At 34.1% G+C, this 15390-nt stretch overlaps 3 long non-coding RNA genes across 3 annotated transcripts in view; 2 read left to right on the plus strand and 1 right to left on the minus strand.

Annotated features, from left to right (window-relative positions):
* The window catches only part of LOC125215886, a 64259-nt gene that overhangs the window by 32086 nt on the left and 16783 nt on the right, over positions 1-15390 (plus strand). The window lies entirely within an intron of this gene.
* On the minus strand, positions 8471-10761 carry LOC125215882. Its single transcript, XR_007175314.1, has 4 exons — positions 10675-10761; positions 10463-10596; positions 9157-9218; positions 8471-8695 (listed from the first exon to the last, which is right to left on the minus strand). It is a non-coding gene; the product is annotated as an uncharacterized LOC125215882 (long non-coding RNA).
* On the plus strand, positions 9840-10955 carry LOC125215883. Its single transcript, XR_007175315.1, has 3 exons — positions 9840-10349; positions 10438-10495; positions 10570-10955. It is a non-coding gene; the product is annotated as an uncharacterized LOC125215883 (long non-coding RNA).

The following is a 15390-nucleotide window of genomic DNA, read 5'->3' on the forward strand; positions in this document are numbered from 1 at the left end:
AACATAGTGTATTACAAATATCAAGAATATGACATAAGAATATCAACACTAGTACAAGAAAATATCAACACATATTTATTGAGATTTTTACATGGTTTTATTGAGATTTTTTGATGTATTTGTTGATAAAAATCTGGTTATCAACATTTACGAAAACTAAAATAAAAAATATCAAATTTCATCATCCGAACGTCGTCGGAACATATGCAATTGAGATCTCGTTGGAATCCTTATAAAATTATCTTTAATTTGATATATTTTTTTGCGAAAAAATAATTTAAATCGAGAGAGTTACGTAAATTTAAAGTTTTAAGATGATTTTAATGATAAGGAATTGACATTAATACCCTCTAATTTTATTTATTAATTTTCTTAATTAAAAATATAATCCATGTGGCATTATTTCAACCACTAGATCTTCTAATCTAATGGCTAAGATTTAGTCTTAGTTTGGGATTGCTAATTAGTTAGCAATTGATCACTCCCCTATATATATATATATATATATATATATATATATATATATATATATATAGTTGTGATCAATGTCGAACCAATTTTAAAGACCGAACTAGAGACCAAATCTGGGCCATTAGATCTAGTTTTTTTGATGAGATGTGCTGCTGTGAAAATTTTTTCTGCTTCATTACTAGCCCATTTTACTTCATTGTATAGGTTTATTACTTCATTCTGTACCTAATACCTTGAAACTACAACATGTTTTTACTTGCTTCCAGTAGGTTTTGAAATGATTCAACATATATTTCATTCAAATTCATTGACGTGGGTTTTTGCTTGATTAACATTTAAAAATGCAATTTATTCAAGTGAGTTTATTACTTCATTCAGAAACATTATTACTTCATTGGATAAGATTTTTACTTCATTCCAGTAGGACTTCAAATGCTTCTACACATACTTTATTCCAATAATTTATTACATTATTCCATGTGTTTATTAAACCAATATTAGCGCCATGGTGGTGGTGATAGATATTGTAGAGAGAAAGAACGGCACGCGACGGCGAAACCACATTTACGTACTTGGAATGAAGTAAAAACCTACTGGAATGAAGTAAAAACCTACTAGAATGAAGTAAAAACCTACTAGAATGAAGTAATATATTCTGGAACGAAGTTAAATCTTCGTAACATGTTAGTATGACTTATTTACCTTCGGATGAATTAAAATAGGCTCGTGATGAAGGCGAAAATAATTTATAAATTTCTGTATCTTATCCATAAAAAACTAGATCTAAAAGCCTTAATTTGGTAGGGTTCGGTGGTTCGGTCTTTAAGAGTGGATTTGTGGATAATGAGACTATATATATATATATATATATAGGGTCTTGTTAGGTTGAGATTTTTGGGCCTAATTGAGAATTGAGATGCAATCTCAGCCACCCATTCACAATCTTTGTGCGATGTCAACAACGTCTGGTTTATGTCAACAGGGGGGTATTTTTGTCATTTCTGTTCAAAAATGTTTCAGTTGTATTCAAAACACGCCGCAAAACTCTTGAACATTTCTCTGAGTTCTCTCCCAAATTTCTTCTACAATTCTGCATCTTCTCTCCCCTTCGTCGCAATTCATCTCCTAATCTTAGACTTCGTTCAGTTTTCTACATCAATTAATTTCCAAAAATGAGGATCGAAGAAGTAGTTGAAGTTGAAGCACCGATTGTAGCCAGAAAAAGGCATTCCAAATCGGCGGTCGTTGAAGCGAATTCTTCAGGTTAAGAAATTGATTCAAATTTTAAGTATATTGCTTCGATTTTAGTGTATTAAAACAGATCTGGATTTGTTTTCTTCTGAATTCGATTTCTGCTGATTTTTTTTTTGTTGATTAGCGATGGTAGAATCGGAAGAGAGTGAAATCAACAAGGCTGCTGGAAAAAACGAAAGAGAACATGCATCTGCTTCCAGCTTCCAGTTAAGGATTTGTTTAAATTTTTAATATTATTGACATTTCATACAATAGCTATTGACATAGTTATGATAATAGACTTGTGTTTTCTATAAACAACATATACTTGTCATTGAGATGATATTGTATACTGTTGACATAGTGTATACTTGTTTGGATTGCTGTTGACATTATAAACTTTAACAATTGATATAAAAGTAATAAGATAATTATGTTTGCTTTAAACATGATATACTTGTTATTGACATAGTGTATACTTATTAGAATCGCTGTTGACATAGTCAAATTGACATAATAGTAACCAGATAATTGTGTTTGCTATATATGAGATATACTTGTTATTGACATTGATTTATTATGTACTTTATCTATTGAAATAATTTTAAGAATATACACGCACTTGCTGTCGATAGGGTATACTTGTTATTGACATAGATTTATTATGTACTTTATCTATTGACATAATCGTAATAACATACATGCATTTGTTGTCAACAGGGTATACTTGTTATTGACATGATATCGTGTATAATTGATATTGATTTATTCTGTTTGATTTTAAAACAGAGAAAAGAAAAATATCAAAGCAAACTAGGAGTGTTATTGAGATTAGCAGTGTAGATCAAATAAAAAATTTGAAAAAATAAAAGAAAAGTATAGAGGAAATACGAATAAACAGCGAAGATGAAGAGATGCACAATTAGAATAAAGAACAGACTCACATAAAGAGGAATGACCTCCTTTTTAACTGAGTTCACCTTAAGGATAAGGCCACTGTTCGAGGCATTCGCCCCGATGTCGTTTATGGAAAATTTCTCAGTATTATTCCTCACTTTTGATATTTTCTATGATATTATGTTCTTTTTTCTTGATTTTGTATTTTCATGTCACAGTTTTTAAAAGGCCATTTTGCACTGATTTTCTCAAGTTCTGCTTTGAACGCTTTGAGGTTACTCTGTGGTGTTCTGCAAGAGAGTAATTCTGATCTTCATTTATTTCTTTCTTTTCCATTCATGTTTAGTTATTTATGAAAAATGTTTTATGGTTTTGAATGCATGATTGCTCAGGCATAACATAGAAGGTGTTTTAACCAATATTATTGATGGGAGTGCAAACAGATACAAGTTGCTATTCATTTGGGAAAGTAATGCAGTCACATACCAATTTGCATCACAAAAAATGATTATAACAATTTATTAAGTTTCCTCAAATACATGAACATGACCAAATGTATCTCTTCCGTGGGCTACTAGGCTAAAAGTGGCGCAGGATGCTGCAAAAGGACTAGCATATCTTCATGAGGGCATGAAAATTCAAGTATAACTACTTTCTCTCTGTCGAAATTCGCCTCAACGTACCTCAGCAGCGTAACTTTATATAAAGAGATGGCTTTTCGTGTAGATTATATTCAGAGATTTCAAGTCTTCAAACATTCTTTTGGATGAGCAGTGAAATGCTAAGCTCTCGGATTTTGGGTTGGCCAAATAAGGCCCTACTGATGGATTAAGTCATGTCTCTACTGCTGAGGGAGAGATCACCCAGACATTGGAGGAAGCGGATGAAATCAGGTGTTACTGTACAAGACAGAGGAGCGTCTTTCCTTCACCCCCTCGCAGTTGAGGCCTTACCGCGAGTGGGTTGAAAGGTTTATTTTGTGCTATGGTTGTTCAAATAAGAAAATAGCAGGTTCCCTAGATCCAGCAAGTCCACCAGATCACTCGGTCTAGGAACTCGTGGGTCGCGAGGAATCCCGGTCGTCGGACACACAGAGCACTTTTTCTTTCAAAAACCCTCAACCACTTTACTAAACCTAGTATAGGGAAGTAGGGATCGATCCCACAGAGAAGGATGCGTAATACTCATGTTCAAGGATTTGGGAGTGTTTTTGGTGTTGGCTGCTGCCACGCATTTTCTTGGGTTGAGAAAAATCAAAATTAACTTGACTTGGGAACCTTTAAAAATTCTTAAACTAACAGCTAGACCTAGGAAATAAATCTACGGTGGGGACCATGTCTAAAAAAAGGCAAGGTACGACTGAAAAGTTGGCAGAATAACTAACTCTCGTACTAACTGACAGTGACATCGTCTTCTACAACCAAATTTGCGTAAAACTTCTTAAGAAAAACAGCATGAGCAAAACAAAAACAGAGCTACTGACTTGAAATCAAATTTATGCATAATAAACGAAGAACTTAGCAGATCTGCATACCCTAGACGAAGTAAGATAGAAACCAAGAAAAAATAAAACAAATCTATCGAACTACTGTCTTTCCACACGCCAAATCCAACCTCAGACGCTAAATCCACTCCGGATCCAAGCGTCCGACATGAACTCCAAACATAAGAAACTCTCCATCACGTCAGATTAATACTCAAACAACCACAGATCTGTCACCAAATTCCACATCAAACACCTCAACATCAAAATAAACATAGATCGACATAGCAATTGAAGGAATAAACTAACAACAGAGAGATCTATGCAAAATGACTTGAAATTAAACAGCTAAACGCAAATCCACGAACGATAAAACAATTAAACATCATCAACATCAAGGTCGACTCCCAAAAGTGAAGTTCGACGGTGAAAACTAGCAAAAAACAACTGAAATTAAAGGTAATTGTATCTTCGCCCTCACTAGGACGGTGTTTCCAAGCACGAAATCTTCTAGAAAGTACCCTCCCGATCACGATTACCCCAGATCCATTCACAAGTGTGTGTAAAGTGTGTGAGCTAAGAAGAGTGAAAAAAACTATCTCCTTTCGTTGCATGCTCTTCTCTATATATAGGCGTTCGGGTGGGCCCAGCGAGGTATAGATAATGACTTTGTTGCCCTCAGCTGTAGACTCCTCTGTCACGCCAATTTTCCTTGTAAATCCTGCTCATTTCGTTCCTTTCTCTCGCTAGACCATCTCCTTCATTACTTCCTTGATCTAGCGATTTTCTTCACACACCTGGCTTAGGAAACGTGTTAGACCCATCAAATTATAACATTTTTCGCACATTACCGATGCATGAAATTAGCCTTATCATGGGTCAACAAGAGGTGGGTTCTCCCTTTGGACCCCTCCTGCTCGTCGTATAAAGCTGATGTAAGCATTCTTTAAATGATACTTCTATGAATTCGAATTGGTGATGTGTGGCCTTGATGATTAATTGTTTGAACTTGTATAAGTTGTGAATATAAGTACTATTGTAGTCTATTTATTGTATGCTCGGATGTCCCATTTTGCTTTGTTGACAACTATTGCTCAAGTTAGATATATATATATATATATATGATTTCATATTAGAAGTAAATAAGTATCTTAAACCAATGTTTTCTTAGTAACTGAATCAACCAGTTATTTGATATTTCTCAAATGTGAAATTTGAAATTGACTTATCTCTAGATGTTCTTGCCTTGTAACACAGCAGTTGTCACCTGAAGTGGAAGCAGAGATTGAACATGTCTTTAACTTAGGAGACCATGTTGAAGCCATGATTGATGGAGATGGTTTTTATGGTGCTTGATTCCCTGCAATTGTTCTTATAAAAACAGAGGCTTATAACTACTATATGATTGAGTACAAAAATTTGATGATGGATTATAATTGTTGTTGACATGGCTTGTACGTGTAGTTGAAGAACAAACTGTTGGGGTTTGGTGCCCCTTGCACAGCGGAAGACTTGTACAAAACAAATAAATCAGATACGGATCTATTTGACCGATTATGCGATTAATTAATTCACATGTTAAACAGATAATTGCATGCTCGAACGCAAATAACTCATGCTCATTGAAAGTAAATCCTAAACATGAATACTACGGTTTAGAGTTACCAATTTGATTCTCCAAAGAATCGTCGATTGCTCGCGCCTTCTCCATGTGATGATCTTCAATACTAGACCACGGATCTTCTCTCTGGTTCCCGAACTGTACTCCAATATCAGTGTGGGCTGATCTTATCAAAATACTAGGACTCGAATAAAGAAGATAGAAGAAATCCTTTTGAGAATAGGAGTGGAATTCGAAAATTCCTACAGCTGGGGAAGCTGAAATTTTCAAAAATTTCAATAATGAAATTTTTGTTCTTTCTGTCTCCTTTATTCTCCTATTTATATTAAGTTCCTTTTGGGCCCAGACATGGATCTATGGAAGGTTTTGGATATGGGCTCATCCAATTTACTTTTTACTAATTAAATTGAACCCACAATTTCAATTGGAATATTACGAGCAGCCACTACAGAAGTAATATTGAACTCTCCCCATCCAAATCCGAAATTACAAGTAATCCGGGTTTCCACTTTTATTATTTATTTCCCGCGCTTAAGATATAAATGTCCATTAATTAATTAATGTCTGCTATGGACTTAATTAATTAATGTATTATTAATTCCAAGAGTGGACTTAGCAAGAAACATTTATTTATTATTCATAGAGTAATAAAACTCCAACTGGCCAGTTTTTCGAATAATAAAACCTTGTTCGAGCTCTTCTTGAGGACATTACCAAACGAGACTCACCTCGCGCACGTTTCAACATAATAGCAATCCTAGCACCGCTAGATATTAATCACCACTACCCAATATATCATGATTATTGGGTTGCGAAAAACCCGCACCATTTGATAAGTCAAAGTAGTGCATAATCAATACCGTATGCTCAATGCTAACATATGTAGATTAAGAAATAGTATTTTATCAAGACATAGTCTTTCAGTAGATAGCATAAAGACATGTCTTGTTGTTAGATCCGTTCAGTGCTATACCACACCAATGTCATCTTATTTCAGTAAGGCTTAGAAATATGCGGACTGACATTGCAACCTTTCACGATAGGTAGCCAAAGTCTATCTAGGTTGTGAAATTCTTCTTTTTCTTTTGCAAAGCATTGCATAGATCGGACCGTGTTACCTTAAAGTGGACGACGCCCACAACCGGTCTACTAAGCAAAAGACTTAGACTTTGTTTACTTCTTATGCATTTAAATGTTTGTATAACATCTTATAAATGCACAAGCAAACACAATGTAATAATAATAGTGATTCTATTCGTGCGAGACTGCTCGAATAATACTGAATCGGGTTAAAAGTGGATTGTAGAGTTTTACGTATACAAGCAAGATTCTATTCGTGTGAAACTTGCTCGAAACATGCTTTTCAGTATACCAAACCTAACACAAACATCAATGATTTGAATGTATAGTTGACATGACTTATAATTATTGTTGACCTGGCTTGTACGTGTAGTTGACATGGTTTAAAAGTGTAGTTGACATGACTTATAATTGTTGTTGGTATGGCTTATACGTATAGTTGACATGGTTTGAAAGTTTAGTTGACATGACTTATAATTATTGTTGACATGACTTGTACGTGTAGTTGACATGGTTTGAAAGTGTAGTTGACATGACTTATAATTGTTGTTGACATGGCTTGTACGTGTAGTTGACATGGTTTGACAGTTTAGTTGACATGAATTATAATTGTTGTTGACATGGCTTGTACGTGTAGTTGACACGATATGTACCGTAGTTGACATGACTTGTATGTGCAATTGACAATGATACAAGACTCTGAAAACTGGATAAATGCAAATAGGCACAGATTGAATGAGTTACAAAACAAGTACAAGGAATGGTTTAGCGATAGAAGCAAGAAGTAAACAACTGCCTTATTCTGATTTGAACAAAAAGTGGTTTGAATATTTGATCTTAACATGTTTTTTAGATGGATATGTAAAACAATTATCACATCTGATTTTTAAACCATGAAGTCTATAATAATATATCAACTGTCAATCAGTTCAACAACTTGAATTGAGATGTCCACAACTTGAATTGAGATGTCAACAGCTTGAATTGAATGTCAACAGCTCAAAAACAATCCTTGTAACTAAAAATATATACAACTATTTTTTCTTATTTTTTTAATTTGACACAAATTTTGACATCATTATCATACAATACATTTTAATAGTTGGCATAATTACATCTGTTTAGTTGACATTATATGTGTGTAGTTGATATGAATTGTATATGTAGTTGACATTATATGTGTAGTTGACATGAATTGTATATGTAGTTGACATAGATTATATATGTAGTTAACCATTTTTTGTCATTTGAAAAGCCCTCAACCAATAATTCAAGATGAAAAGCATAGCCAGAAGTAAAATTTCCATAAGCAAAATGATTAATTATGTGCCTAAAGTGCAAAATTAAATAAGATCCATCAAATGTCAACAAGTCGTATTAAAATGTCAACATCTAAAAAATAACACTTATTATTCACATATCAATAGCCAGAATATCAAATGTCAACAACTCGTATTAAAATGTGAACAACTAAAAAATAACACTTATAATTCACATATCAATAGCCAGAATATCAAATGTCAACAACGCAGTATTAATGTCACGCCCGTATTTTCTAAGGATAGAAAACACGGTTGATCGCGACTAGGGGATGATTAAAGAAGCGGGGAAGAAAGGGGGAAACACACATCTTTGACCAAAATATTTAAATAATTGAAATAACTTAGAAAACAACATAGTATCAATTCAACAAAGTACCAATTCTAAGAAATAAAGACTAGAAAGTAGACAATTTTGAAAAGAGTTAGGTTCTCAATACTAAAACAATTTTAAAGAAAAGACACTTAGCGGAAGCGTTCAAGACACGGAAAATGCCGAGTATGAAGACACGACATATCCAACAATATTAAGCCAAACATAAATAATCCATGAATTTTGCTCAACATCCTCCATGCCCGTCGTCGCTCAATCTGCACATTAAGAAAAACAAATATGCAGGGCTGAGTACTTGATGCACTCAGTGGACACATGCCAAATCAGTTTGTCAAGCCATAACGAGTGATCTTGGGGGTTTTAATTGAAAAGAACCCAAGTCACTAAAATCATCTTTACATAAATTTCGGTTGCAACCATTTTCCATCCACATCACCATCACCATCACCATATCTGAACATACATGACAAGGAACGTGGCCACGAACCAAGTCACTAGACCGGCCAACTCCAAAGAGATAGCGCACGATCTACTGGGTGTACACTAGTCCGAGCAGGGTTTGCGGCCCTACTGGGACCCGAATTCGATTAAACATACATGGCATAGCCACTTCAGATAGGTTCATTCAAACACAAAACATGGCAAGACAAACAATTTTCACCTCCTTTCACATAAAATAGTATTTAGGACATAGTCCTTATTTAAAACGAAAGCCCACCTCACAAGCTTACTCCTCAATCACCTCTTATTCCAACCGCAACCAACGTGCACAAGCTCACCCTTTTTGAAATAACAAGATATGCAAAATTCAGACTTTGCAAAATAAATTAATTTAACAATGCATGCATCCTAAGTGTGTGTGGTCAAATTATTCATTCATCCTCTCCATCAAGAACTTTCATATAATCAATCAAACAAAACAACATCACTAAAATTATACTCTCATCCGTCGGCTTTAATCTCATGTACAAGGGACACTCACGAATTTAAATCACATAGCCCAAAATTAAACTCTTTCCTTAAGTAAAATCGTCGAGAACTAATCTGCCTAGAACAAAATCCATCTACTGCTTCAAGCATATAACTAAACTAAAGTAGTCCACTTAAACTTTAGTATTTAATTTAATAATAAAGTAGCAAATTAACTAAGGTAAAATAATATTTACATACTCCCTCATCCTTACACGTATATGCTTCCCATTCCACCACATTGTAAAACAAAGTAAAGGAAATAAAATAGGTATTGTATGTATACTGCCCAGCCACCACGTATATATATAATAAGAAAGAACAATTTAAAATAATATACCAAAGTATACTCCCTAATCCAATACACGTGTATATATATACATATATATATACCCCCCTCAATACCACTTTGATTTAAAAATCACATATCCTCCCTCAAACAACTATATTCAATAAGAACAAAATTTAATACAGTACTATATTACTCCCTGCCACCAACACGTATCATATCTCTCAACTCTATCTCTGTTTCAGCAAAAACTCAGATTCTCTCTGTAACTCACCACTCACAACAAGCTCATTCTCATATTCTCGTTCAAGCAGAACCTAAATCCTGATTCCTATCTCCAATTTTAAGTATCAAAACAAAGCTACAGATCCCAAATCAATGCACAATCTCATCCCCCTCTCTCACTAATCACTATTGTCGTTTCCGTTCGTCACTCCCGCCGCTGCCGTCCAGCCTCTCCGTCGCCGAGCAGCGCCAGATAAGTCCCATCCCTTTTTCTCATTCTAAACTTTTACATTAATTTTTCTCATTTGTTCAATTCAAAAAATTATTGGGCAGGCAAGAAATTTTCAGAATTTGACATCGAAGAGAAACAAAAGGCAGCTTCTAAAGCTTTAAAGATCGAACCTTTCAAAAGGAGTATCATTCAACAAGTTGCAGACATTTTCAAAATAAATTATTCCAGATTCGGCCAGTGAACTAAAGTGTATGTATGAAAGTATGACTTGGAATTGAATGCAGAGACTTTCAAAAATTGTGGATATACCTTCCCGAAGAAGCAAAATTTGCAGAAGAGAAGGTATTGAAGAAAATCACAACTCTCTTGCTTTCTCCTTCAACTTTGAAATGAGGAGAACAAATTGGGATTTGCAGGCTGCTCGATTTTGTTCTTCCTTTCAACTGTGACAAGGCATAAATGGTGCTATGGATTTAATATCCAGAAAGTTGTAAACACTGGATTGAAGGGAAAGATTATACCTTTGGAAAGAAGCAGAACTTGTAGCAATCGGGAGGAATTGAGATCACAGCACTCTCGATTTCAAGCTTTTTGATGGGAGGAAGAATATAGCTGCAGATACAAAATGAAGCTGCGTTGTGGAGAAATTTATAAGGAGAAGAATGGATTTTGGTTGGAGATTTTCAAGGGAGGTGGAGATATGGAAGAAACCGTTGGGTGATGGAATTGGGAGAAATATTTTGACCAAAAATTTGACTGCGGAGTAGAATAATTAATTAATATTCTACTACTACGGAGTAGAATAAAATGCTAGAATAAGAGAGATAAAAGTGATATGCCCAAATATTTGATTTAGAGAATATTAATTAAATTGTGGTATTTTCTTTAAAGTACTTTAGTGTTATTCCAAGTACATAGACGGACGCACAATTTTCCACCGATGACTCTCACGTCAAACTCATCGTTTATTTTCACCACATAATTAATCAATGACCAAAACAAGCACCCACTATTTCCATTCGCAACTAGTCAAAACAAAGACAGTATTTTAATCAAGGTCTATCACTCGCTCGTTCTCAAAACAAAAATCAACGTGAAAAGGTACTAAAAAGACGGGTGTTACATAAAATGTCAACAATTAAAAAATAACACTAATAATTCACATATCAATAGCCAGAATATCAAATGTCAACAACTTGTATTAAAATGTCAACAACTAAAAAGTAACACTTATAATTCATATATCAATAGCCAGAATATCAAATGTCCACAACTTATAGCAAAATGTCAACAGTGTGTCAACAAGGATTTCCAAAATCCATAATCAAAATCTCAAAAACTATGTCTCAAAATATGCAGCACCAACACACCAGTACCAACATCTCAAACATAATTCTCAACCTCATCTCCTTACTCTCCGGAGCTCTAATTCCACAGATCTCCCTCTCACCTTCAGATCTCTCACCGAGAAGCTGGAGCGTCAACTATATGTTCTTGCAGAGCTCTTCTAATTTACTTGATCTCAGCTTCTCGCTTTCACTCACCAACTGCAAAAATTGAACAAGGTCAACAACAAATCTGCAAAAATTGAAATCAGTAAAGCAAGAGCTTCATCTACCTCTACTAATTTCGCGAGGAGCTGCGCCTTTTCCTTCTTATCATCGAAAGCCTCAGCCGATTATTTATACTCTTTCTCCTACAAAATCTGAAGAAAGAGATAAATCAATCTGGAAATCAGAGATAGAATAAGAAAAATCATCAAATAATCAAATCAAAACTTCTTCTGACAGTCGATCCCCAATATCTTCACATCTCACATCACGATTTCAACCTTTTTGCAGATCGCGGCAACTTCCTTCCTCATCAGAGTCACGGAATCGAGCTCCTAATCAGCCACAGATCGCCGACACAGCTCTGATTCCTTCTCTCATGATTTTCTTCGTGAATTCACGAACCTCATCACTTTTTTCCCTATCCAAACACAAAAAACAACAAACTGTGCCAAAATTTCATTATTGCATTTTTACTCCAGCTGCGATCGATTATATCGGAGGAATTCGACAGTTCGTCTTTGCCTTCCAAGCATAAGAATAACAAAACTGAGCAAAATTTTGTTCAGAATCTCGTTTGTAACAACCAAAAACATACTCTGTATAGAAGAAACAACACGCACAAATCTCACCGGAAAAAAATCATGTGTGAACGGCTTCGGCAAAAAGCTGATAAATGACAATTGATCCCAACCAAATATTCAATTAACTCCAACAAGTTATTATCCAAAAAATAAAACAACAGTATCTGAAGATTTTAAAACAAAAGCAACAGTGAAACATAATTCACCCGAGAAGAGCGACACTATATGAATGTGAGAGAGACGAAACAAGCTGAAACATATAATGTCAACTATCATATCTTAAGTGACAACATAGAGGGTTTCTAAAATCCAGAATCAAAATTTCAACAGTACATCTCAAAAAAATTTCAACATAGAGTCCTACCATGGACTCTCAACCATATCCATAACCCCTTCCTCCACCAACAAACACCACAACCGGGGGTGCATTTTGGATACAATTATTTTGTATGTAAACAGAATGTCAACAAAGAGTATAGCTACATAAAATACTTACGTATTGATTATGAACTGAAATCGAAGCTAAAGATGAAAAAGAAAAAAAAAACTGATTAGGAACAGATTTGACTGGGCATCAACAAATAAAACATAAAAACAGAATCAAAGTGGTAAAATCGACCGAAAAACTTTAAAATCAACACCGAAATCCGTCGAACTGGTCGTCTATTTTTTGAAAATTGATATGCTTAGGAATCGTCGAATCAGAGATAGTTGAAATCGTTGAAATCGTCTGAATTCTAATTTTTCAATCAATTGAATCATAAATCCTTGGAATCAATTGATCAGAGAACTCAAACAAATCGCAAATCTCACCGAAATCGCCGATGAAAGCTGAAGAATCCTAAATTAAAACATGAAATGACTATTATACCCTTTCATAATAAATTAATCTAAAAATATTTATTGTGTGGCAAAATCTGGACCACTCATTTAATAAAAATGAGTGGCTGATATTGCATCTCATTTCTCAATTAGCCTAAATAATCTAGATTGATCACAATCATATATATATATATATATATATATATATATATATATATAGGGGAGTGTTATATTGCTAACTCAATGCTTAATTGCTAACTACAACTCAATAATAGCCATTAGATATTCAAATTAAAGGCCTAGATCATCAACCACAAAATGTCAATACGATCAACAAAAAACGTCAATAAGGCTATAGGATTAATTCCAATAAAAATCAATAGGGGTATTAATGTCAAGTTAGTTATAACTAACTTTTAAAAGAAATTCCAAAACTTTAAATTCATATAACATTTATCAAATTAAAGATAATTTATAAGGATTCCAACGATATATTACATGCATATGTTCCGACGTCAAAATTTGAAAAAAAAATTAATTTTTTTTTTGAATTTTCGTATTTTTTACGACCAGATTTATGTCAATACACCTTACATAATATGTCAACATTATGCTTGTAAAATGTAAATATGAAATTGTGGTGACATTATTATGTCTTCGTGTTGATGTATTTCATACACTGTATTGACATTGTATTTCTAAACCCTAAATTTAATAGTTGCTATTATCTTTTTAATATTAAAAAATAAAAAACGAAATTACACATGGCAAATTGTAGACCACAAGATTTCTAAAATCTTATGGTCTTAAATTAGTTGTAGTTAGCAACTAAGGGATGAGTTAGCAATTGATCACTCCCCGTTAGGCTCCTTTGCACCCTAAGTGTCCTATTTCCTTCTTAATCTCAACCCTTGGATCCTTGAATTGGATGGTTGTGATCAATGCATTATTAGTCTATAATGTTGCATTATTAGTCGTTGTGCATTATTAGAATGAAAATGTGCATTATTAGTCTATAATGTTGCATTATTAGCCGCTGTGCATTATTAGAATGAAAATGTGTATTATTAAATGACACGTGACATTAATCTAACCGTCAGATGACAAAATCGTGGGGCTAAGATTAAGAAGGAAAAAGGACAAAAGATATGAAAAGGATTTGAATACATCCCTATATATATATATATATATATATAGTCATAGAATCATAATCTAGAGAAAGCTAAAGCATTAGAATTGAAGTTTAGACTTTTAATAATAGTCAATAAATAGTATTATTGTGTTATTTTCAATAATTTCTATTCTTATCCAATATAATTTATATAAAAGAATAAATTTGAAATACTAATTTCGGGTTTATGGGTACCCGATTAGTTAGGTTCGGGAACCCGAATTCACATGCGGGTCGGGTATTGGATATGATATTTTTAAGATTTAGGGTCCGGGTACCCGAATTTTCGGGTTTGGATACCCGCGGGTACCCTAATTTACAGGCCTACCTAAAACGATGTCCGACGGCCAATTCCAACGCAATTTCGCAGTCACCGGCGAATTTCGCATAATTTTGTGCAAATTTCCAGTGAGAGAAATATGCCCTTGATCATAATTGAAGTTATCAAATGGTTGAGTTTGTGAGAACAACTCCCCCCGCTTGGGTAGTTTGTGAGATCAACTCAATGGTCCGGGTAGAGTTTCTGTAATGGTACGTACACTTTTTGCCAGGGCAAGTGGTTTGTGCGACAAACTCACCCGGTCCGGGTAAGTACTCTGGAATGTAATTTCTTCTTTCTTTGTCACCCTGATCTTAGTTTTTACCTCCCGATTGATCACCTCCCACAATGGGAAAAATGTACTTTTGTAAGCCTAAGATCAGAAACTTAGGGGCTGAAATTATGCTACAACAACAAACTAATTGGACTAAAAATGTTTTATATAGATGTAAATCATCATACTAATATTTGAGAAATTGATGTAAACCATAGTAATATTTGAGAAATTATGACAAATTTAAATATTTTGGATATTATTAGTAGAATTTTAGATAACATATATAAACTTTTATATATCTAATTTTAATCCAGTTAAAAAAGTACTCCCTCTGTCCAAGAATAAGAGTTCCGTTTTGCCATTTTACTCCGTCTGCGAATAGGAGTAATGTTTTCCCATTTTAGTCCGTCCGCAAATAGGAGTCATGTTTTTTTCCATTTTAGTCCATTTGCGAATAGGAGTCCCAGTTCATATTTATCATAAATGGTAAAGAGGCATCACATATCATTTAAAA

The sequence above is a fragment of the Salvia hispanica genome, chromosome 3 (genome assembly GCF_023119035.1).
Source record: "Salvia hispanica cultivar TCC Black 2014 chromosome 3, UniMelb_Shisp_WGS_1.0, whole genome shotgun sequence".
In the NCBI taxonomy this organism is placed as follows: Eukaryota; Viridiplantae; Streptophyta; class Magnoliopsida; order Lamiales; family Lamiaceae; genus Salvia; species Salvia hispanica.